Genomic DNA, 24,796 nt, shown 5'->3' on the forward strand with positions numbered 1-24,796 from the left:
CATTGAAATGCTTTGCCCGCTGTTTGAATACGATGTGATCATATCTATCAGGTTCATTAACGATCCTAAATGATCATTAATCTGTTGTTTTGTGAACATTTTTAGTCGTCAGTGTTTTATTAGACTCATTAGTAGCATTCCATTGCTCCGACTGATCTGAAATTGACAAGGCTTCCTTGATTAATCTCAACATCTAGATTATAAATATTTTACTAGGATATCTTTGATCCGTTATCAGGCACCACCATATTTTTTATTTTATTCTCTTCCACATCCGGTAAATAAAAGTAATAAACATTTGTATTTTATCCAGAATCGTGCAGCCCTGATTATCAACGATCTAGAGGTTGGAAAAATGATGCTCTTCTTCCGAATGTGTTTTGTCACACAAACAAAGTCAGAATCTAAAGTGAACTGACAGAAATATGAAGTGAAATAAATGACAAACGAGACAGTATAGATGGAGAGAGGTACGAAGAGAAAGAAAGGAGATGAAGGGACAATGAGGGGAGGATGGAGAGAGGAGGAGGAAGAGGAAGAGGAGGAAGAGGAGGAGGAGGAGGAGGAGGGTATCTCCATCTGTTTCTGTGTTTCTGCTGAATCAGGGATGTGGCAGAGTTTTGAAATGTCAGGACTCCTCTTGACTTACACTCACACACACACACATATACACACACACACATATATACACACACACACACACACACACACACACACATATAGGGAGGATGTGAATGAAGCAATGCCAGAGAGCACAGCAAATTTGTATTAATGAGATTTTGGTTGGAAAATTTTGGGGCGAAGCCAGAAAAGAGCTCGAGAATATGAGGAGAGTAAAAAGTAAAAGAAAATAGAGAAGATGCTGACGAACGGAAGACAGAAACGCAGACGAGTCGCTCCGTCGACTAGTCAGTAAACAACCAGTCCACCAAAGTACTTCAGTCAGTCAGTCAGTCGAGTGCACAGAAGCGTATTCATGAGCTGTTGTTGTCAGGAAGTCAAACACAGGAGACACAAACAACGAAACAAAAACAAAAAGAAAACGCCATCATTAAAAAGGAATCTGAGGAATCGTATTTTTGGCAGCCGACAACAAAAACATTGCTTTTTCCAAACAGTTCGTACTCGTAACAACGAGATCCTGATTGATAAAACATGTCAAGAAAATTAAACATTCTTTTTGACAGATGAAAGCGCTTTGATCGAGTTTTCTTCAAACCGATGTGTGCAGACTGCCCTGACAATAACCGAAAAAAACACGTAAATCTGAACTCGCTGAGCTCGAATATGCAAAAGTAGTAACACATTCACTTCTTTAACCCACCACGCAATAAACCCAGTCGGGACCGGTCGACTGCCAGCAAATAAGTCTGCCTATTAATCAATAAAGAAACGCTCTTTTACTTTTTGATGGCAACTGAAATTATAATCAAATCTTTTTTTTTAAGTTTCAGAATAAAATAATTTATTTCAAGGCCTTGGCTGTTTGTGCATTTTGTAGAAATGTTTACCGAATTGTTTCTACGGCGGTATGAAGGTCAGTCGGGGGGCTGCTGTGGCTCGAGAGATGAAGCAGGTTGTCCGCAACTCTGCCAACTTGCAAGTTGCGTGAATCACGGATGGACGTTTCAAACTAAATCACTAATCAAATTTGTTGCTCTAAACTATTCGATTAAAATTGGACTGGTCGTCACAACTTTACTTGCAGAATTTGTACTGCAGCTCATCTCCGTTTACAGCTTTTAGGTCCATTACCGCCCCCTTCTGACGGGAGTAACGCATTACAACAAGTTGTTGGTAAAAACAGGGGAAAGTTGCAATAAATTGCACAAACCACAACAGCTTTTTGTGGCAATGTTAGAACTACAGATGGTTTTCTTTTTTCACTTTACTTTGAATTGTAATGTTTTCAAATAAACACCCAACAAATCTTCACATTTGGCTGGTTTTTTTTTTTTTTAATAAATAAACTATCCGAGCAGAATATCTCATGTATCATATCATTTAAAAATATTAGAATTTCGGTCTCCCAGTTTCAGGTTACCAGTAAACCCGCAGCTGCTTTGCGTGCTACACCTCCACATACCTGCAGTAAACTATGCCCATAAACTGAGTGTGTCTCTGGGGAAGAGAAGGCTTAACGTACGTGTGTGTGTGTGTGTGTGTGTGTGTGTGTGTGTGTGTGTGTGTGTGAGTGAGAAAGTGTGTCACAGTCAAACCCCCCTTCAGCTCCCCACTGATGTGTGTCAGTGTTAGTGGGCCACAGTCGGTCTCCATGGAGTTGAGGTTGTGGTGAAGTGTGTGTGTGTGTGTGTGTGTGTGTGTGTGTGTGTGTGTGTGTAATTCAGCATAAAGTTATTGTCTCTAAAGGAATATATGATGCTGAGGAGAGAGCTCATTGGATAAATCATCCTTTTGGGTTTCTACATCTCTACATTTTCTGGAAGTCCTTCCTCTCTTCTTTCTCCCCTCATTGGCTGCCAATTTTCCGCTCCAGCTATCCAGTAACGACATAAAAAATGCCCAAAGAGAGACACTTTTTGCACCTATTTGGGAAACGTGCCGGCAGGAAGTTTGTTGCTTGCAGAAGGAAGTTGAAAACGCAAAGACGGGCGTCGGCTCGCTGTTGGCGATGCGGGCCGCCGCCTCGGTCGGTGATCGTCACATGATGAAGCAGAACGTATCTGGAGAGCGATAAAATGAAACGGCACGAGCCGTCCGGTGGGGAGTGCAGGGTGAAATAAAAAATAGAAGGAAATGACAAAGGAGCAAAGGATGCATTTTTTAGTGATAACTTTTGTCACGTCATAAGATTATATGGAAGATGCTCAATTATTCAGTCCCTCCATGAATTATTTAAGAAACATTTCAAGCCTTTATTTCTACACAATATGTCGCCTCTGAATTATATATGACAGTCAGAGACTGTTTTGAAAAGCTTTGTCTTTGTTTAGAATTGTTTGTAACTTTAAGCCCATATTTTTCTAAGTTAAAAAAAATATACAAAAATATTAGAACTAAAATATTTCTGTGAAGTGCAGTATGCTCACAGGAAGTGATTACAGGCAAGCCCTTATTAGGTAGTAGTTTGAAAAACAAAAAAAATTGCAACTTTGCAAATTCACAAATTTTATTGCATTAAAAAAAAAAACATAAAATTCTGTAAATCAAATCGCAATTTCTTGTGAAAAGCCGCAGCAGAAATAAAGTGGGTGGACTGTGCTTTTAATTTGCAATCAGCAAAAATAGATTTGGTCATGATGAGGCAAAAAACAAATAAATTTTTCAGCTACTTCAAGGGACCAGTGCTTTAAATTTTGAAGTTTGTTCTGTTCAAGATGTAAAAAAAAATTTTTTAAAAAATAAAAAAATAAAAAAAAAAGATGACTGGTTAGTGTAGAGTTAAATGGGAACATCGACTGATATTTGTAGAGGCATAAAAATAAGGCCTTCATAAATTAATATCAACAAAGGCTGGTCTTCAGACTCAAACTCGCCCTACATTTTGAGGTCTGAAATTAGTTCCGGTTTGGTCACGTACCCTCAAACAATCGGCACATCGTACGTCGTTTTAAGGAAAATGCCGGCAGCCACAAACACGCTCAACACGAACATGCTAAAACACCACCAAAGGAGCTCCTCTGACAAAATGAAGATGCATGTTGAATGAGAAGTAAAAATTCAGAAGCAAATTTTGTCTGAGGGAAAATCTGTTTTCTTCAATCTATTCGCAACAGGAGACGTGTGGTTTGTTTCGGCTCCAGCAAATTACCGAGCTCGAAATTACCTTGAGCTCCTGGTGGGTCGTCATCAACCGCCAGTATTCACGCATTAGCATCGTACAACACAGTGTAAACACGCAGTATTGGATTCCATTTAAAATGGAACATGCAACACAACTGTTTCTTTCTTCTTCTTGTTGTTTTTTCCAAAAGCGAACACCTGGTGTTTTCTTCATGATTCATTCCGCATTTGTTACTCCACAAGGAAATTACTACAGAGAATAGGAAGGTAAAAATGAATGAATGCCAAATCTGTCGCTTAGAAAAAATGAAGGACAGAGTTTTAAAAATCGGTGTTTCTATAACCGGATCCCCCTCCTGAGAGCGACGCAAAAAAAATCCGGCGCTAGGAAGAGAAGAGAAGGCAGCTGTGAACCCAAAAAACTGAAATTCACCCTCCAGCTCTCCTGCAACGGAGAATCAAACAGAAACCGTCGGACATCCGGGTCATCGCTTGGAAAAGTTGCACATCTGCAGTCGGTACGATCGACGTCGCCGCCGTCTGACGGCAAAGTTCGATGGTTTAAAACAGATGGAGAGCGAACGAGCTGCGGGATATTTTGGGTTTTGTGTTTGATGGCAAAACTCGTTGGGTTATAAACTGTGAACTGAATTCGACAATGTAAATCCGTATATAACCCGACGAAGCTCACATGCTCGAGTTAAGAGGAACAAAAGGTTCATCGCATCGCCAAATCCAAATTGATAAATAGGTGTTTTGACAAAGCGGCAACCAGCAGCGACGTCGACCCGCCGGTTTGTTCAACAGCCGTTATGAAGCCTCGAGTTCGGATTTTGTGCCGTTTGGAGCAGGAAGTGACCATATTTGGGCGAGATGGGGGAGGAGCCAGCGGTGGATCTGACTGATCTGTTTGGAAACCCGACAATACTACGTCCCACCTACCGATAGCTGCAACCTGATTGCACCACAGGCCTGTCAATCAAACAGACACGCCCCCAAAAACAGGTCTTTTTGAATCTTCTTTTCTTTGTATTTGATGAGAGAAGTTGAATGGGAGTCTATGGAGCCGGAGGCTAGCACACACTAGCTTAAGGTATCTAAGCCTCGTTTTTCAGACCCGGAAGCTACGTCCACTTTTCTATAGTCTTTAGGTTTGACGTGAGACAATGAGGCGTTAAGGGAATATCAGAAAACGATCTGGTTTACACTTTGCAATAAAACTTAAGATTTGTAAAAAAAAATTAGTCTGAAAAAGGATTTTATGATATTAGCATTGACAAATTTCATTCGGGAACTTGTGTCGAAGTCTCGGAATCAGGTCCAACACTTTTTTTGGAACGATACCAAGCACTCGTCCCAAAACAGAAATGCTCAGCCATGGCGTTGAAGTATTTCACACCTATGTCTTCAAGCATATAAAAACTTGATTTTCCCTGGAGGGTCTTTATATGTAAACATTTTCATGAGAAAAATTCATATGGGAACTTCATGATCAGTTTAATTCCCAATTGATTTCTTGCCTAATCAGAAATATTCTTTTTTTTTTTGCAGAAAACAATAAATAAGCAACAAAAACCGATCGATTTTTTTTTTTTGCAACGTAGAATCGACATGTTCAACAACACTGACTCACGAGTATACAGCTAAAATTTTAAAAAAAAATCCACAACGCTGCAGAGCACAAAAACTAATGAGTTTCTACAAATTTTGTCAAAGTGCAGCAATATCTACTCATTATCTGCACAGAGGCACCAAATAATGAACACAACCAAGTTGAAATCTTTAATAGTATTTATTTATCCGTTTTCATTTGTCTCCTTTCTATCAATACGGCAGCCTGAACATAAGCAGTGAAACACGATGTGAATGTGTCTCAGTGAGTGAGCGTCTCATTTTCAGTGTTGTAGCTCCAACAGCTTTTATTGTGTCACTCGAGCTGTGTGTCTCCTTGTACTTTGCTAAATTCAACAGTTTTACTGTCGCTGTCGTCAGAACCTTTCATCATTTTTCTGCTTTCAACTGATCTGAAGGTTTTTTAGGCACATCGCGAAGAAAAAAAGAAAAAAACACTCATTCATTTTGTGTGTTGCACTCAGGTCTCTTAAGAAAAATGGAGGGCTGTCCAGTGAAAAAATATCGTAACCTGCCTCTACTTTTGCCACAAAACAATGTTATTGCACTCTGTGGGCCAATAAAACACACTTTGTGCTCGCTCCTTCTAAGATATTCATTCCTCTTATTGTAATAAAGTGTTCTGCAGCGTTTTGGCACCTGAAAAGCTTTCAAAAACTCATGAATCTGTACTGGATTTGAAATTCATGTTCTCTCCTGGGCTTCAAACATGCCCGCATCAATACAGTGAGTTTATATTTTAAACACATTGCCATCTTCAGTCTGTTCGCTCGTAAAAACGCTCTCAAAGCCTTTCCGATTAATGCCCAAAGAACCTTATTATGCAGCATTATGGATATGTTTCCGAGTTTCATTTTGCACATGAAAGCTTTTCACCCGACAACAGCATTCACAGTGTGAATCGAACCATTTAGAAGTCAAACAAGGCAAAATAAAAGTTTGATTTTACATTGAGAGACGGGTTTATGGTAGGAAGGTCTATTTTCTGTGCTGTCTGTGGGTTTTGTAAATGCACAGCTGATTGTCGATGCTGAGAACCACAGTAAACTTGTGGTAAAACCAAAACAATTACCTAAAACAGTCTTAAAAGCTCTGTAAAAGCTCAGCATTCATCTTTTTAAGGGACCATCCCATAGTTGCAGGTGTCAGTTGCTTCGATGTTAATGGTCTTAAACTTAAAACACACTGGTGCTGCAGCGCTTCATGTGACCAACAGGACCAACAGAGGACCAACAGAGAACCAACAGGACCAACAGAGGACCAACAGAGAACCAACAGGACCAACAGAGGACCAACAGGACCAACAGAGGACCAACAGAGAACCAACAGAGGACCAACAGAGGACCAACAGGATCACCAGGACGCGTCGCAAAGCAACAAGTCAAACACAGCACGGAAAAAACGATATCATGGATAAGCTGCCCATTGTCTTGGTAATAACGGCCCTGCGGGTCGTACAGCTCCGGGATACTTCTCGACCTGGTTAACCCTTCCGTCCCACATCCACCGTGTGTGAATGCAACAGAGCGAGGTGAGGAAGTCGAGGTGCCGAGCAGTAGTTGTGTGTCAGCAGGTTATAACGTCAAACTCTTTCAACAACCGATCTGCTCAAATGAATCAATTTATTCAAACAACCGCTGAGTCCATTTAAAACACTCATGGGCACCTCAACAATTCTCCATATTCTCATTTATAAAAAATAACTGTTTTCATCGTTTCATCACTACTTGAAATGCAACATCTGAAGGTAACTCACGATCAATTTCCTTATTTCTGTTTTACGACATTACAAATGATATCTTAGGGTGGAAAGCCTGAAAAGGCGGCAGTTAAAAAACCAACAGAGAGTCGTTGCTGTGTCGGTGCTCCTTCGTCTCGCGGGTTTCTTGCAAACTGGAGAATTGAAAGTTTCAAATCAGCTCTTTGGTTTGGTCTGAACTGAGTTTCAAGGTTTGGCTTTAAACCTGCAACACCAGTGATTTTTTTTTTTTTTTTTTTTTTTTTTTTTTGTGGGGGGGGGGGGGGACCATTTTAACAATATATCGTGGCTTTAAAATTTTATCGGAACACACTGACCTCCGGCAAACATCCTAAAACGATTCAGTCCAACCAAATTCACTCGAGTAAGAGAGGCGGGGGAAAAAAAACACAAACACAAACCACAGCAGCTACCAGGAAAACAACAACAACAGTTGGACAGTTTCAAACCACCATCAGCGACCATAAGTCGTTCACCTTTTATTTCTCCCGTGACAGGAATGTCGATGAGTGAAAAATGTTTATTTATTCATGAGCAATGGAATGATAGCATACATGAAGCTGCATGGCTTTTAAAAATACAGATGTTTGTTTTTTTGTGTGTATATGGAGGATCTTCTTACGTTTGTTATCGTTTAGTTTCCTCCTCTTATTTTACAACTTTAAAAAAAAATGTGACAAAGAAGCACAACTGTTATTAAAAAAAAATTAAAAAAAAGAGTAATTTTACATCTGGGAATTCGGCCAGCTTCTAACAGCATTCAGGAGCTAATTATTTAAAGTTGAATTGCTCGATTCTCTGCAGCTGCATCGAACATAATTGCAGAACTCCAGCAGAAGTTTTAGTTTGCTAAAACTTTGAAAATGTGGGCGTGAACACGGCCATTTTGGAGAGGTCGTGACCCCGCCCTAATTCTGAGAAAATAGGTTCAATATTCTCCTTTTATGAAGCCTGTTAATGAATCTGTCTCTTGTTATTTCACATTTATTTTCAATCATATATTTCAATTTTTATTTTCACATAAGCAATTTTTTTTGTTGTTTGCTGGTTTCTGCTGTTCTGTTTTTGTCTTTTTTAATTCTGTCTTTTTTAATTCTTAGTTATGTTTTATGTCTGCTTTTAGCTATTTTAACTTTGAACCTTGTTAAAGGGATAATCTGTCATTTTGAAGCAACAGACCAAAACCGAAGAGGAGCAGCAGCCACTATCTCCATTATTCCTTTAAATTTGAATTGAAATAGTCAATGCATTATTTTCATATATACAACGAGCAAATGCCACAACACAATCTTGAAATGGCAAAGTTCAGACTGGAGGTTTACAACAAACAAAAAACACCCTCAGCATGCAGCGAGGTTCGATCCTGTAAAAAAAAAAAAAAAAAAAAATCAAGAAGGAAAGTCTGTTCAAGTTAAACATCAGAAACACAGAAGAGGACGTGACAGAGGAACACACCCGGCCTGTCAGCTCCTCCTGGTCCACTTCACGAGGACCGACAGCGAAACAGGCTGAAGTGTGTGTGTGTGTGTGTGTGTGTGTGTGTGTTCACAAAGACACACACACACACACACACACACACACACACACACACACTCAGTGACCGAGATTCACAACTGACATCGCAAAAACATTCCCATCGGAAACACGAGCACAGTTCGTGGAAAATCATCATCATCTGTCCGTGCAACACCTGCCCAACATCATCATCATCATCATCACCACCACCACCACCACCATCATCATCATCATCATCTCTCCAGCATGGCTTACTGCATGCTCAACAGCCAGGTTTTTAAAAGACATTAAAATCCCCCTTCAGCGTTCATAAAAAAGAAAAAGAAAAGAATGTCAAATTGCATGATTGAGATGAAGGAGAGGAAACTGAAGAAGAAAATGCACGAAAATCAAAATAAATCTTGTAAGAGGAAACAGATTTTAAAGACAAGGAAAGAAACTGTAAATAAACACAAGAAAAGACAGGAGATTAGCACCGGATACCGAAAAGCAGCGAGGAAAAGCTCCGGTAAAGAAACCAAGAGAAATCCATCCAAAAAAAAAAATCACTGCAAAAAAAAAAAAAAAAAAAAAAAAAAAAAAAAAAAAAAATAGATATATATATATATCTATATATATATAGATATATATATATATAAAAATAAAAGAGGGAAAACCAAAGCCAGCAAAGAGCGGAAAGAAAGAGGAGAGGAGATGACTGACCTTCCACCGGAGGAGGTTTTTAAAAAAACGCTCAAAGGAGGCTGAAGGAGAGCAGACGACGTGCGAGGCGGCGAGGCTCGGCGTGCGCGCGGTAACCGGACTGAAGCTCCGACTGCGCGTCGGCCGAGGGGTTGCTGGCAGATGAACAACAGCAGCAGCAGCAGCAGCGTGCCGACTGGAGCGAACCACTGAGCACTGGCAAGTAGGGGGGGAGGAAGGGAGGGAGGGAGGCCGGGCAGCAGAGCAGAGCGCCCACCGGAATGATCCGTGCGTAATTTGGCACCTTGATCAAAATACGTAAAAGCGCCGAAGAGGCTCTTAAAAGGAGTTTACTGAAATAGCGCGATTTTTTGTTTTGTTTTTGTTTTTGTTTTGTTTTTTGTCATAACTGGTAATCATTAAAAAAAAATTATTCCGCTTCATTTTGTTTGATCACCAGAGGTCGTAAATTGCAGTTCTGCTCGACGTTAACTCACCTGTCTTGCTTGTTGGCGGGTTCTTCCAATTTAAAACAAAGGGGCGCTGTCCAATCAGCTGTGCTCCTTTCAGATGACGTAAAACAACTTTACAGACTCCTCCTTTTTCGACCTCCTCCGTGAAAACAAACTATGAATGTGGAAAAACGTGGAGCTCCAAATAGTCTCACGCACTTTTAGATGTGATGTCAGTCTCACCGTCAGCCATCTTGGTTGTTTACGTCCATTTACTTCCTGCTCCGGATTTCGGAATGTTCGACTTCCTTTTAGAGGTGATCCATTTGTCAATATTCAATTATGTAGGGGAGATGATTTGAGGGTAAAGGTATTTGGTGTCATTGTTTTTTAAATACTCTTAAATTGGAGTCCTTTAAAGGCATTTCGAGGATTTTTCTAAAGCAAACCTTCATGAGTCACCTTTTAAAGGATGCATGTTGCAACCGATATGAGTCATGGGAGGAACGACGGGTCGGTGTAACTAATGCAGCTTTGGCAGCACAGTTTGTGATGCTTTATGGAAATCATATGCAAATACTGCGAATGTCTTTGTGCAGGCAGCGGTGAAGAAAATGCTCACCGACAAGGTTTTTCTTCACGTCTGGTTCTTCACAATGGAGGACGACGTAACAGCAAAGTTCTAACGTGAGACGATCATGGACATAAAACACTGGACGGAGAAGAAGGACTTTACTTCTAAAGGTAGGACACTGGTATATATATATATATGTATATATATATATTACAAGCGTTAATAGTTTTGAAGTTAATGTGAAATTAGTGTACAATGAATGTTCAGCAAGTTAATGACTTTCACACTGACATAAAAAAAAATCTTGATAGTAAAATTCTAGTATTTAAATCAAATGAATTGCAGGACTGTACAAGCAAAGAGCGACCAGATCTCAACAAACTGCTGTACGGTTTTCTTCCTGTTAAAAGGGAGTTTTTCTTTCCGACTGACGGAACTTTTTCTTCCCGTAAAAGGGACGTTTTTTTCCTCCCAGCTGTCTCTCTTGTGGGATTTTGTTTGGTTCTTGTCTTGAGTGCTTCGAGATGTCTTGTGTTGTGATTTGGCGCTACATGAACACACATTTTGAAATCCGCATACTCCACTCCACCACCTCCAGCATCTCCACCTCCTGTCCTATCTCCTGCATCCATCTGGGAAATTCTCATTTCATTTGCTTGTCTAATGAAATGTTTCAAGTTAAACTGTCCTCACTTTAATGAATTGTTTTCCACTCCTAGTGATATTTATTCTTATTGAAATAATGTTGATAATACAGAGATAATCCCAAAAACCACTTTATCACAGCAAATCACAGCATCTCATATTCCTCTCCGGGCCTGTACAGCGTGTGTCCTCTCTGCATCGTACTGTTTACTCTTGTTTACTTCACAACAAAACCCGCTGGAGAGACTTTATGGACTCGGAGCATTAAAAGCTTTTTTTTGTTGTTTTTCTTGACATGGGTGAAGTTTCAAAAGTCTCCACATTCTTTTAAAAGCCCAACAAAAACTGGGCGACTCGTGTTCACATGTACACACACACAGACACACACAGACACACAAACACACACAAACACACACACAAACATGCAGTCATCTATGAAAGCATTTCAGCAGCTTAGACGGAGGCAACGCGAAGAGGAAAAAGGGTTGTTTTGGTTTGTTGTGCTGCTCGTTTCTCCGTTTGTCTCCGTCAAGGGCAAGAAAGAGAAACCGTGAAAAGCCGGAGAGAGAGAGCAGAGGAGAAAGTAAACAATACAGAGAGAGAGAGTGAAAGATACAAGACTGTCTGATCGCAAAGGCAGAGAGAGGAAAAACCAGATGGCGAGAAGGAGCAGGACCCCAGTGGTTTACACATTCGGGTTCATGGAGAGAATAAAAGCAGACAGCTGTAATTGGAGTGATGAGGTCAAAATGGCATCCGAAGTTTGCCGCTACCAAATGTCTCATTTTCCTCTGGCTTGTTTTTAGCTGAAGGATAGAGTTGTATAATTATGTAAAGTAAGAAATGTTGATATAAAAACCGTAAAATGTCAATAAACAGTTCACTTAAACATTCACGCGTCTAAAAATACTAATAACAGCGAATATTTTACAACTCTGAGTAAAATATGAATAAAAACACAATGTTATGGTTTGCAAATCACATATTTGATTGAAAATATGATGAGGACAATATATCAAATGTTGAAACTGGGAAATTTGTATTGTTTTATGAAAAGTATATGCTCAAATTCTTTGCAATTTTATAGTGAGAAACATTATTTTTTAAATTGTTGCACCATTTGCCCACGTAGTCTTTCAAAGTGATGAACCGCTCCCCATCTTCACCGCTGAGAGACTTCGCCTCTCTGAAATGCTCGTCTATACCCAATAATGTTACTGACCTGTTCCCAATTAACCTAATTAGTTGTGAGATGCCCAACGGGTTTTTACACACTTTTTCCACTCTTTTTTTTTTTTACTCTGTTCCAACTTTTTTGAAACGTGTTACTGGCATCAAACTCAAAATGAATAAACATTAAATTTACTTTTTTTTTTATTAAACTATAAAATGTCTCTGTTTTGGAATTTTAGATGTTCTCTTTGGTCGATTTTCAATTAAATATGGGGCTTCTTTCACTCGTACTGACGAACCTACAGAAAGTTATCACGTGACTCTCAGCGCTAACATGACCTAAAACAATTATTCTCAACTGGTCCAGCCTGAGGACTAACATTTTTCCTTAGTCATTAAATTCCAACCCAAATTTTGAAGCAACACAAATCTGTTTCACAGAAAATGATGCCTTAATATGCTGTCAAAAATATGAAATAAACAACAAAAAAGGGCCACAAAAGTGATATTAAGGCTGAAACCCTAGTACAAGAAGAATTAAATCTCGAAATGTCAGGCATATGTGCTTCTCAAATACGGTTAAACTGCTGATATTTGTCAAATTTCAAAGATCTAAATTGGACTGAATAAAATATGAAACACAAAGGCAGATAGGGGCGCCACCATCTTGACATTATTTGCAGCCAGAATGTGTGCAGAGAACTTAATGCAGCCCAGCTGCTGCGATCTTTACTGTTCTGATAAAGATGTAGGAAAGCATCAAATCCAAACTTCAAAACATCACAGACAACACAAGCTGTTTTCTTTATAAGCACACTGTCACTTTAGAAAAAAAAAAAAAAAAAAAAAAAAAGAAATCATCATCTGGTCATCATTTTGTGACAAGTGAACATTGTTAGAGCTACTTTCAGCACCGGGGAGCTGTCCACAGTGTGATTGGCCGATGCACTACACTGCAGGATGATGTTGCACCGTGTTGCTGCGAAATGAGGCAGGTTCAACTTTTTCTGCAGGGTAAAGCCTGACTTTTTCAAATGCACCACACTGGAGACATACTGAGATGTTGCGCCTGCATCATAAATACTGCCCACCAAACCTGGTCAGGCAAGGACAGAGTATGAACCCATTTCACTTAAGTCCAACTCAGACTCAAACCAAGAAACGTGGGGCCATGTAAACTGGAAATGATGTGCGAGTGATTCCAATGAGCCCAATCAACCAGATGGTGGCGCTGCAATTAAAAAAAACACAAAAGATGAAAAAGGCCTCAACCCTCACACTGTACGTCCAAATGACTTGACATTTGACACACAATTCCGCCTCAATGTGCAGAACAAACAAGGCCTTCGACTTTAAAATTTGGTGCGCACCCTTGCAGGACTGAGATAGACAATTCTATTATTAATGGGCAAGATATATATATAATAAAAATTGTCACCAAGGGTGGAGCTCGGCAGGAAATTTACCATAACTTATTAACGATTTATCCAATCATCATTGTCGATATTTTTGGTTTATGTTTGGAAATAAGCCTACCAACAAGATGTTGATTCTAACCAACGGGGAGCACCATCAATACCAAAGAAAACTAATATCTCAAAACTCAAAAAAATGACATTGATTGATTAATTTAGGTGTGGGCCATTTTATGCAGATGCTCAGTTTGACGTGATTTGGAATCAAGTCAAGACTTGAAACTGGACACCATTACTGGACATAATGTGCTAATGCTTCCCATGAAATATAATTCTAATTGGCCTGATGGTGACGCTGTAATTAATAGTCAAAATAATACAAGTTTTAACAAATGTTTTTCTCAATCGTTACTGCCAAACAGAAGATGAAACAGACCTTCAGCTCCTCCAAATGACACTTTTCTGCAGGAAGCAGCAGTGAGAACAGGTGTGTGCTGAAGTCCTCTGAGACTTCTAACAAGACGAGTTTACATTTTACCATCCAATGCAACAGCTGTGGGTGTCAGTGAAGTTTGTGATTTCTGCGGATGTACTGTACACGGAAATTAGAAAAATATTTTCTTTTCTTTTCTGTTCTTCTTTACATATGATGATCCGTCGACTGTTGTGCATGTAGTTTGTGCAGCAACCATTAAGGCTTAGTACGCTGCAAAATAAAACAACCAAAAGAAGAAAACAATTTTTGCCAATTTTTCAATGCAACTGCAGCGTTAAAAAAGACACTCCATCCAAAAAAAAAAAAATAAAAAAATGGACACAGTGAGCAACACATTGACAACACATTTGAAAATGAAGAAAAACACTACTAAATACAGAAAATGTAAAGAAAAAGAAAACAATTTAGACATCGCAACTTAACCACACAGAAATGTGTTGCAACTTTAAACAACACATTCAAATCCAGGTTTCCCCAAAAATGTGTTTTCATGTGTTCAAAAACAGTGCAGTAAACACTATGAATTTTCCTTGACCGTAAACCGCCTCTTGTTTCATAGCTTTTGCATTAAATTATTTACCAATTAAAAAAAGTTCCAGGCCTTTTCACCCATTGTCTATTGTGTATATAATATATTTATTATTTTTTAATTAAAAAAATTCACATTGTCCTTTGCTTAACTTACTTCTCCACATCCTGCACTTTATCTACACTTTGCTCTTGCAACAACAGCAGATCCTGCAGTCGAAAGCGCCGACAGATTTGGATGGAGACATAATTATCTCCTCTCCTCGGTTAGCCCCAATTAGCACATTTTACACAAACACTGCGCGGATCAGACAGGAAATCCTACACCTTCGTTTTCTCTTCCCTAAAAGCTTCCTAGCAAAGTTACTGTTCTCCCAAAAATATGTCGGTGGCGGCAACTTTAGTGGTTAATGGGCTGAGGAAATGTTGTGCAAGCAAAGTGGGCTACGTCTGCTGAGGAAAGGTACTCACTTTATGGCTTAAATCCACTTTAATACCCACCGCTGTTTGCTTCTTTGAGGGGTGACAGGTGTGGGAGGCACTTTAGATTCTCAGGCAGGAGGAGAACTGTATTCAGGCTTATATATAAAAAAAAAAAAAAAACATCCTGAAAATAGATTGGTGGGAACACATGCACAGTTTAGAGAAGGAGGCTGGTGACCATCGAACTTAAATATTTCTACATGTACAACAGAATAATGCACATTAAGTGGTTATTTTGGGGTCTTTTAGGTTATTTGTTGCACCAAATGAGGTAAAACCCCAAAAATCAAGTAAAGTAAATGGGTTGTTTCAGTCGTCCTGCATTGATCTCCATCAGTTTGACCTTTCAGAAGGTCTTCTTCGCCCGGTTGCAGGCAGACTGAGGTCCTGTGGAGATCCCACTGGTGTCAGCCTTTTTTCGCAGGAAAAAAATCGAGAGAAGCTCAACAGATCTTAAATTCCGCAGAAATATTCCTCCACGGATGGACTGAATGATGAATTTGGTTTTAAATATTTCCCTCAGAAGCTTTCAAGAGGAAATTTACATTCTTCTGTGAACGAACTCTTGCGTGCCTTCAACACCTTCTGACAAAACTCTTTTATGAGACGCCTTGAAATCAATTCACTTGTATATTGTACAGTTTTAATTAGTTAAAAGCCTCCCTGTTTTCTGATTTACTTAATTTGCTGTTTCCCTGTTGTCTTGACAAATATATATAAATATACTTTTACAGCACAAACTCAATCAGTACAACAGCACCGTGTTCAGCACAGGGAGCTGGACAGTGTTTAATCATTTGTTTCAAGTCATGTGAATGGAGAATGTAAAGGTTGGTACGAAGGCTACAAGTTTGAAAATTGAAGTAAATATGTTTACATGACCTCTTCGACTCTAATAAAGGCTGGAAGTCTTTACAACCAAACTGTTGGCAGTCCAGTTGTATTTTGGTAAACGTATTGGTAGTATCCACAATAATTGTTTTGATTGATTTAGATTTTTTTTTTTTTTTTCTACTTTAAAATTGCAGTGCTAAGTCGGTTGCTTACTCTTTTGAGTAGTTCTGTATGTTTCTTTGATTTTTAACATTCCTTCTCTGTTATTACTTCCACCAAAGGAGATTATATTTTCTGTGAAGTTGTTTTGGTTGTTGGTCCGTCAGCAGGATTATAGAAAAGAAATATTACCTACTAAACACCGTACATTTTAAAATCCAGTAGATTTTCGTGAAGTTGTAAAGTGACAAAACATAGGCCATCCTTGACACACAATGACTTCATATCACAATCTACATTCAGGGGTACCAGTAATCCTCTGGGATACCAGATACCAGCTCATATGTGAGGCTTCAGATCAGCATAAACATATTTTGACCTAATCCAAGCATAAATCTATCAAGGCGTGTATCGTGGTCGCAGTTGCAGATTTGCATCTCAAAAGAAGAGTGGACCGTTTACCTCGGTGCGTTTCTAGTTCACGTTTTACAACCTCTGTGTTTTCCCTTGAGAGGATCGGCCAAAAGTGTCCGGCATTTCAAATTATTATTTAAATCTTTTGGCGTTACCTGACTGAAATTCATCTTTCAATGTTCACGGAGAAACAAAAAGATTACAGGAAAACTGGGGATGCGCGATGTTTGGAAGTTGTGCTGCTGCTTTGTGATACCAAAAATAAAGACCACTGAGAATAAATCCACAGCGGATCCGACACTGGTTGTATTTCAATTCTTTATCTATGCAAAGCTTTCATGAAATCATGTCAGCAGGAAGCATGTAAATACACACAACACAGTCTCTCTCTCTCTCTCACACACACACACGGACCGAACACGTTATGTCAGCAGGTGTTGAATGGCGAACAAGACTTCCATTGTGTCGGCGCGTACTGCCTCGGCTCGCTTCGCCTCACCTCCTCCAACATGACAGTTTAATTTTCTCCAGTTAACCTCTTCATACAACATATTCACTGATAAGCTCAGGTAGGATCCACACACGATTCCCCGCGCTTCGCTTCCCAGTCTTCTGTTTTTACTCTATTTTCCGTACAGTCGTCTAACCTTCCAGAACACCAAAAAAACATGAATGCACAACTTTACACTAAAACCATTTATTGTACAAAGAAAGGTGATAAGAAATGAATTGGCCATGTTTTCTTTTTTTTAAAAAGGGTTTAACAAACGGGTCTTTGTAAGCCATTACACCCCTTGAAAACACGGCATACTACTTTTTACATCCATCAAAGGGTCTCTTTTCTCGACTTCATGCCGCTACAAGACATAATTAAATCTAATACAGGTGCAAACAAGGGTGAATTCAATGCACTCCCTTAAGGTAGGGGTATTAAATCACTCCATGGCATGTACCTTGGAGTTACATAACTAAATTGTAGAGATAAAATAAAAAAAATGAAAAGACATAGCAACAAGGACGAGAGGCTCTCATTGGCTTCCCACAAACCTGTCCTGCGTTTTATAATGTATGACCAAGTTGTTGGAGCCACTACTGGGAATTAAATCCTGAGTTATGACAGCGTTGGGTAAGAATATAATCCATCCTAAAACAGTTTTTAAGGGTAAAAAAAAAAAAGAAGCAAAACAAGAACTTTTTCTTCAGTAGAAAGTAGTTCAAGTGACGTTTCTTTTTTAATAGTAGGGTTGTAACTTTAATTGTAAGATCTTAATTTGGTAAAATATGATTGTGATTGTAGTGAACTGACTGTTTTAAGCTTCCAAAAAACCACACTGAAGAAGTTGTGCATTGGCCAGAAACCAAAACCGTTTCAAATCAATTCAATTTTATTTATATAGCACCAAATCATGACACAGGTTATTTCATGGCACTTAACACATTAGAGAACTTTACAATATTATACAGAGAAACCCAATAATTCAACAATTCCCACATAAGCTAGGATGGAAAAAAAAACTCCTCTTTAAGGGAGAAAAACCTCCAACAGAGGGAATAAAAAACTCCGTTTAACAGGAAGAAACCTCCAACAGAACCAGACTCAGGGGTGGGAATTGAATTGAATTGAATTGAATTGAATTGAAACCGCAAAACAACACATCTCCTGGGTGGCGTCATTGTAGTCCGAGTTTCGGCATCTCACCTGTTTTTTCTTGTGTGACACGGCAAAAAAAAAAAAAAAAAAGACGGGAAAAAAATTCAGATCACGCGTGTACTATGTAATCATAACAAAAAGTCAATGCGGGCTTTATTCATATCATGTCAATGAGTTAACAAGTGAAGGACAGGATTTTCCCGGGTCCTGAAACATTTGATTGCTTGATGTCCATTATTATCCAAAGAAAAGTCAATGTAGGAAGACGGCAGTCGTCGTGCCACAGCAGTGCAGCGAGTTAATGTTTAGTTTAGTGTGTCTTTTTGCTCTTTATTTGTTCTTCTTCTTCTACGCCTTTTGTTTCCGCATTGTTGTGTATCGATTTGGAGGAATAGCAGGTTAGCATTGATCGGCTCAGACAACATGTCGTAGGAGCTACGATCAAGTACAAGCCGGCCCTTAATATAATTTTGCATTTAAAAATAAATGCTGCTAAACAAATATGTTGTGGCGAACCAAAAAAACTATATAACAATACAACTTTCTTTTCACAATTCTGACCAAAAAAAATTAATAATTTTCCACCCTTCAAGTGATAGAAATTTCTAGTTATTTTTTCTTTTTGCACTCGATATCCTGCGGACGTCTGCAACCGTCCATCATTATATAATCACTACGTTTCTCTAGAGAGTCCTCCACAGAAGCCCTCCCGTCGTTCTTCAAATCCCATTTTCAAATATTCCCGTTCACAATGGCCGACTGTACGCCTGGACGGCCGACACAATGCCGCGCTTTCTTGACAAAACAATGGGGCATTAAGAAGACTAAATGCTATATCCATTCTACATTTTCCTCCATCCAATTGAATTGACGAACATATGCGGCTGCACGAAGCCCCGTAAAATGTGCTCTAATCCAGGCTCCTTTTATTCCCTTTGAAATAAGTGTTTTTCTTTGTGCTAAATATCCATCAAGATCAATCCTGATGTTGCAACGGATGACGGAGCAACCGTTTCTTTAACCTTCGTTTGCCCAGGGAAGCTTTATTCCAAAATATCTGGCTGACTTTAAGCTTCTTCTTTTTTTTTTTAAAGCATATTTATTGCTTAATTTTGTCGTCTCTTAAAAAGCAACATTAAGACAAATATAAAAAAAAACTGCAGACAAACAAACAATAGATTCGATTTGACTTTATTAATCCCACAGTGGAGAAATTCTGTAAAAAAATAATCTGCAGTAATGAAAATCAGACGTGAACGAGATGTCCCTGGTACAAACAAAGAAGAGATCTACAATGAAACAAATATACCGTAAATATTTCAAGATGTTGAAAGAACAATTAACATTCCTGCTGTTAGACAATAAACACCTTATAGAACAAAAACGGTCACACACACGGTTCAAATATTTTGTAATTGTTTTGTTGATCTTTTTTTTTGTGGTTTGGAAATACCACAAAGTAAAGTAAACATGGAGCCTCGAAAAAAAAAAAGAAATCACCCAACATGTTGGGTTGATTGAACACGGGAGTGTCGGAGAGCACGTGTGATCTGACAGCCAACACAAATCAAACAAAAAAAAACTTGATTTTTTTTTTTCATCATTAAAAAATTCAAATGGTCACATTCACATAGGAGACAGTTACTTCCACTTTAACGTGCATTACATGTGTCTAAAACAAAAACGTTGGGAAACCCAGGTATTAAAAAATATGTCCGAACCTTCTCTGTATCTGAAAAACCTCTCGGGTGTTTAGTTTCCAGCTGCGTTACACATCTCTTTCACTTGGCACGAATCAGTTCCTCCTCTGTTGTTCTGGTTTCTTGTGAAGAAAATATATTTTTTTTAAAAACTTGCTAAAGCTTGCCAGCTTCTTCCTTTTTTGTTTGAAAAGAAATCCCCAAAATGTTGGAAGTCCCTCCCCACCCCCCCCGATCCCCACCCCCGAGGCAAAGCTTTGGAGAGATATATACCTTCGACCAGAAACCTGCCTGTCAGTAGAGCATTTTTAATGCTTTTTTTTTTTTTTTTTTTGTCTTCTCGTTGTTCAAAAGTTGTTTGAATTCCCTTATTGACTGATTATTGTCAGAAGTTGGAGCAAAAAAAAATCTGGGTCAGATTTGCTCTTGTCAAACAAATCACTACAGGCGTTTTCCCTGCTGTTCGTAAGACGTGCTGTGTTTGATGCAGGGAAGGTACTGGGCCTTCCCATCGCCCGGCCCCAACTAATAATCACCTTATCGGCCATTTGGTTTATAATTCTTTACCACTTATGAACACTCGCACTTCAATCGCTCACATACTTTTGATTTTGATGTTTTGTTGACTTTGGTTTTGGGGATTGTTAATCGTCCCGTTATCTCCCGCTAGGATTGAACACCTTGTCTGAGGAACTTCAAGGCTTCGTGTCCACCGAAAGTTGTTTTTTTTTTCCCGATATTTGAAAACGTCAAGCGCTCTTCTGAATATCCGCACAATGAAACAGTTCATTTATAAGTTACAAGAACACAATTTCACAGATTTGTTTGTGCTATAATAAAAAAATACTGGGTTTAAAAAAAAATGTCAGCAGGGAGTGGCGTGGTCGGTCTGAATGAAGGGAAGAGTCGAGGCGCCGAGAGAGCGATGGCGGACCGACCGGTCTGTTGTGGGTTCGTGAGATTTTGTGTGCGAGGAACCATCGTTTGGTTGAAGCTGGAGTTAGACCAACCGGGCGGTTCAAGGAGTACTTTGGTACGAGCAGGACAGTTTGAAACGTTGCTCCGGATAAATCGGACCCTTTCATTTCGAGCACAGGTGCGGAGGGAAAAAATAGGTACGACGTTAAGTCTTTGCGGCATTGGACCGAACTTCACGCAACCTTCCTCTCCACAAGTGAACGGCAAATTTTGTTAAGCTCCCCGTTGCAGTTTTTTTTTTTTAGGTTCCTCAAAAGAACCTCCGTGAAACATTCGTAGAACTGTTGCTTCACTCTCAGAACCGGTTTTAAAGCTACTTCCAGGTGCTCACCTAAAAGCCTTCCCCGGCCCGTTTCCTACAAACATTACCCCGACATTATAACACACACTCCCACAAACACCGGCTTTTTTTTCCCTTGGAGTGATCAGTAGCTGGAAGTCTCTCCCGCCCGGGCTCGTTATCACCTCGTTTTCTCCTCGTTAGGCCGAGATCAAAGAAAGGAGGGGTAATTAACGAGGTTCACACCACTGGAGGCTATTGTACAGCTTAGGCTAGCACTCACACATACACACCCGTACGTATGTCTGTCTTTGTGGGGACACAATTCATCTCAGAGCTCTTTTACTTCCAACCTCCACCGTCACAATGAAAAAGCCTGACCCCCGACCTTTACGCCTTTTTACCGTTACACCGAAACCAAATTCAAACCACCTTCACATAAACTCACTAGTACACACATCACATTGACTAGCTAACGAGCGTGTTTCCATCACTTCAGAGCGCAGTAAATTGACTTAAATTAATTTCCTGGAGGCCGTAACTCTAGCTAACTTGGAATCAAAGGATTTACGCAACAGGAACCTGCTTTTTACTCACTGAACTACTCGCTTAATGGGCAACCAGCAAAAACCACGCTGTGCTCAGTTGAATAAATGAAGACTTTTCTCTGGTTGCCTAAACGAAAGGATCCAGTGACAGTAGTTTCATACTGCGTTGCCATGACCACTAATATCTGCAGAGGAAAATGAAATCCAAAAAAAGGAGAATTGAGTCGAGTCGTACCATAAAATCGCCACTAACAGTGAATATAAGATGTGAAAATCTAAAATTAGAAGTGTTTTTCAACTGTTCCAAAAATATGGTTTACGTACATTATAAATTATAACAAACATGACGGACGTATATTCGAACTGATGAGTGTACATATTAATTTGACCTGTTATTTGTCTGAAAAAAGTGGCAGTAGGGACAGAGCAGGAGGAAAAAGTTAAAAAAAAAGTTTGCGTGTAAATAGAACAGGTGAAAAACAACAATACAGTTTGACTTTTCTCAATTAGTCTTAAAGAATATGTAAATCAGACTCTTAAATTTCAGTTTAAAGATTTGAAACAACAGTAAGCGGATGCCAGATCTTTTACCTAGAAGTAGTAATTTTATGCTAATTTGGGAATATAAAAGAAAACCATCTTTGCCTCTCCTTCTTTAACAAGCTTTTTTCTATTAATAAAAACACCAACTGCTCTTGTTTTGTTCGTTGTTGTTGTTGTTGTTGTTTTTTAATCCTCTTAATGTAAGCGGCGGGTTGCTCGAACATTATCTGGCCTCTGTTCAGTATTTCATTTACACTCACACACACAAACGGCTTGCTGCGTTTGTTTCTGTGGATAATTTCTTGTCTTTTGCATTTTAGCAACAGTATGTGTCAAAAACATTCATTTTATTACGACTTTTCGCGCGGCAGTTAATTTTGTTGAAAGTGGGTGTAATCACTGAAACAAAATTGAGCTGTATTAAATTAACTGGAGCACCTGAGGGCAAAGTTACAGCTCTACAAATTAAAATAAATGCATGCAGATTATTTTTCAGTAAGTAATATATCACATTGAACAAAGTAACCTTCTCAACACTGGTAATGAGTGACATTATTTAAACAATCTCCAACTTCTCTGATTGGACCATTTGCGAGGCTCAAATGCTTATTCAGCATTTGGTTTTTCGAAACTCCAAACTGAACTTGAGACTGACTGAGGACAAAAAAAAAACTCACGCTCATTATGAAATCTCATTAAATCCCATCATAGATTAAATGAAATCATTGTATAAAATGTACTGAATCAGTTCAAAAAGACTTTTCTAGAACCATTTTTATTTTTTTGCCGTTTTATGTTAATAAAGCAGACTTGAGTCACCACGGTCCAATGAAACATGACATTTTGTCCAGTGTGATGCAAATATTGCATGCATATTCAATATAACATGCTAAACAGTCCTCTGAATGCACACGCAGCATCGCCTGCACGACACCAGCCATATCGTACGCCCCGGAGCTGCACAGGAAACTGCAGCTGTGCACAGATCAGCAATGTTTAAAATAGCAGCGCAGCCGGTCGTTGGGGGGAGGGGGGAGGGGGGGAGGGGGGGAGGGGAGGGGGGGGGTGTCCTGGAAGTGGTCATTGGGGGGGGGGGGGGGGGGGTGTCCTGGAAGTGGTCGTAATCCCTGAGGACTTCTATGGGGTTTCATGATGGACTCCAACAGTTCATTAAGTTGTCAGCAACATATACAAAAGCTTTATTTAGACCAGAAAACCCCTTCGTTCTCAAAATGTGTCACCTGTGTGTCCAGACGCATCTCGTACGAGAGCGGAGAAACGAAACGCAAGCTGGTGTTGAAACATTTCAGACGATGTCTGAACATTTTTACAAGGGTCGTTTGAGAGATTGTTGTAGTCACTTAAAAAAAAAAGGAAGATGTCTGTGACGGGTTCCAGGATTTCATGAGAAATTCCCGAACAGAGTTTTAAGCGGTCCTTGAATAGTTTTCGAGCGGCGGTTTATTCCGGGTCCGGTCGGACAGCTCAGAGGTTGTGGAAGGTATCTGAGGTGTTTCTGATTGGGTAACAACAGAGGGAGACGATGGGACTTCCTGGATGGAAAGATTCAAAATGTTCAGAAGATTTCTTTTAACTTTACGAGGGTCTGTCACGAGGTTCCAGTTGTCAATAAATCAGCTCCTAAAGGTCTTTTGAAGCCTCGTTTTCATGGTCTGTACTGACTCTAACCTACTTTTGGGAGAATTTATTGGTGCCTGGTACTTTTTTCTGGATTTAGTTTTTCACTGCCCTTCGATGGCGGCGTTGTAATTATTCTGATGATGCGTGAAACTGCCATGACATCATTGTCAATAACAAATGGAGTAAAGAGGAACACCAGCTCCTCCTCAGGTGCCGACGGAGTGGTTTTCTGAGTAGCTATTAATCAAGTTGGCCAATGAATACAAAAATTACTCCCAATTATCAATCGCAAGTTTGTGCAGGATGACTTGTGACTTGTTACCTGGACAGTAATTATACCAAAATAGTAGGAGGTGCCAGATGGTCGAGCTGAGTTGATACCCGCGGTAGAAAACAGGCTTTCGAGGCTTCCTGTGGTTGTTCAGGAAGTTCCAATACTTCCAACACTTATAAAGATGCTCTACCGGTCCTTGACGACATTCTGTTAAACTTTGAAGTTGGCTGACATTTTAAAACATGCTTGAAGAGCCCTTCAGAAAGTATTTTTAGAGTGGAGAGAAAAACCAAGACCGACAACTGTTGGAGCGTCGCCTTGTACGAATCCTTAAATACTGCTGTTTTATTATATGCTCATGTAAACACTGAAATGAGTAAATGTGGAGTATGTGAAGTTTGGCATTATCGGCAATGTTGTTGGGAAACACTGAATTTATTTAAAATGGTGAAGTATCAGCACTTCCTAAAGCTGCGTACTTATGACTTATTCATGAAGGGGAAACAAAGTTTAATTTTAAGAAATAAAATGGGAAAACAAACTTTCAACATTGAAACCAAATTGTGTAATTTTTCCACAATTTTGACGCCACTTTATTAAAGATATGTCACCCAAGCATTTATATTTACACGAAGCACGTACTATGCATGTGTCCATATCATACAGAATATTAGAAG

At 39.4% G+C, this 24,796-nt stretch overlaps 1 protein-coding gene across 5 annotated transcripts in view; it reads right to left on the reverse strand.

The window, feature by feature from the left end:
- raly (RALY heterogeneous nuclear ribonucleoprotein) overlaps positions 1-9,889 on the reverse strand; it is a 105,795-nt gene extending 95,906 nt beyond the window's left edge. For 2 of the 5 annotated variants that reach the window (XM_069169693.1, XM_069169691.1), the window contains exon 1: positions 9,353-9,496. The gene's annotated coding sequence lies outside the window, so the exon portion shown is untranslated. Of the gene's footprint in view, positions 1-9,352; positions 9,497-9,828 lie in introns of those variants that run through there. The other 3 variants (XM_069169692.1, XM_069169689.1, XM_069169690.1) reach the window with 2 other exon arrangements.
- Between the last annotated feature and the right edge of the window lie 14,907 nt (positions 9,890-24,796).

The sequence above is a fragment of the Embiotoca jacksoni genome, unplaced genomic scaffold (assembly GCF_022577435.1).
Source record: "Embiotoca jacksoni isolate LCO1_2020_lvr unplaced genomic scaffold, fEmbJac1.0.p SCAF_46, whole genome shotgun sequence".
NCBI classification, from domain to species: Eukaryota; Metazoa; Chordata; class Actinopteri; family Embiotocidae; genus Embiotoca; species Embiotoca jacksoni.